This window comes from Nannospalax galili, unplaced genomic scaffold, assembly GCF_000622305.1.
Source record: "Nannospalax galili isolate Female #2095 unplaced genomic scaffold, S.galili_v1.0 scaffold235, whole genome shotgun sequence".
Lineage (NCBI taxonomy): Eukaryota > Metazoa > Chordata > Mammalia > Rodentia > Spalacidae > Nannospalax > Nannospalax galili.
Genome location: NW_008338118.1, coordinates 880925 through 882428, shown reverse-complemented (window position 1 = coordinate 882428; position 1504 = coordinate 880925). Strand labels below are relative to the sequence as shown.

Genomic DNA, 1504 nt, shown 5'->3' with positions numbered 1-1504 from the left:
TGATTTAAACTATTCAGGAGGAGTAAAGTTTTACTTTAAAATTCAGTCTAAAATTTTTTTTATGGGTATGAGTGTATTGCCTTCATTTATGTCAGCACACTATGGTCATGCAATGCCCGAGGAGGTCAGAAGAGAGAGCTGGATTCCCAGGAACTGGAGTTACTGATGGGTTGTTAGCTGCCATTTGAGTGTTGGGAATTGAACCCAGGTCCTCTGCAAGAGCAGTCAGTGCTCTTAACTGCTGAGCCATCTCTCCAGCCCCTCAGCCTAAATGCTTTTAACTAATGAAATTTAGTACTTTGAAATGGAGATGAGCTGGGAGGACAAAGAGGAGGAGGAAGAGGAAAAGGAGGTAGAGGAAGCTGCAAGAGGCCTGCAGAGTGCTGACGGTGTTGGCTGTGCCAGTCCCCGGAACAGTTCATTTTGGGAGAATTGTCAATTGATTCAGACTTTCTCTCCAAATGTGAAAACAAATGCAAGATTTTGAGAATTGACACGGAAAATTCTATTCTGCAAGTGGACAGCTATATCTTTTCTGGGAAATATGAAGGTACTCTTGGGACCTGTGTTCTATTTAAAGAAAGTGTTTAACATGTGGATCCAGAAGGGAATAATAGAACAATGCTGAAGTACAAATGTCATATGATGAAGAAGCTGAGCATGACAAGATCTCTTCTGACAGAAAAGAAGGAAGGGAAGAAAACATAGATGGGTCGGAAAGGCTGCAGATGGAAGACGATGATTTCTCCTATAGACCCAGTGTCACTGGCAGCTTTCTACGTGAAAACGAAGATGAAGCTGCAGCGCCAGCCCCTGATGAACCTTTGGAGTTGGAAAACCAAGACGTTCAAATGAAAGACAGAGCAAAGGTGTTTGAACAGGAGAACACAATGTGCTCAGAAACACATCCTGGACCTCCTGTTGAAACCTCTTCTTCTGAGACAGAAAATTCTATTTTCATGAAACGCAAGATGTAAATCTTTCTCATATTAACAAGCCATGAACTCTTTTAAAAAGAGACTTTATGTAAAATAATTGGCCGTGTAGCTTTCAGTTGGCTCACCATTTAGTTGTTACTATTGCCCATACAAATATTCCCAGTCATAACAGAACTTAATGTAACAGAATCATGCAAAACCAGGCATGAATTTAAAAAAAGTTTTAAATATGGCTTAGATGACTTTTGGGTCCCTTTTACAATTAGTACTCTTTTTTAATGTGTTTATTTACCTAAAAGATTTTTTTCCTTTTCTTTAAAACAAAATTGTTTATCATTGTGCTGGGCATGTTGGCATATGCCTTTAGTCCCTGCACTCAGGAAGCAGAGACAAGCAGATCTCTGTGAGTTTCAGACCAGCCTAGTCTACAAAGTGAATTCCATGCCAGCCAGGACTACATAGTGAAACTCTGTCTCAAAAGAAAAAGTTTTAGTTATATAAAAAAAGAAATTTAGTTCTTTGATATTTATTGAAATCATTGATAAACATGGGATTTATGATATTAT

The 1504-nt window shown here is 38.8% G+C and overlaps 1 pseudogene; it reads left to right on the top strand.

Moving 5' to 3' along the window:
• Positions 1-304: 304 nt before the first annotated feature.
• LOC103734054 lies at positions 305-977 on the top strand (annotated as a pseudogene).
• Positions 978-1504: the final 527 nt, after the last annotated feature.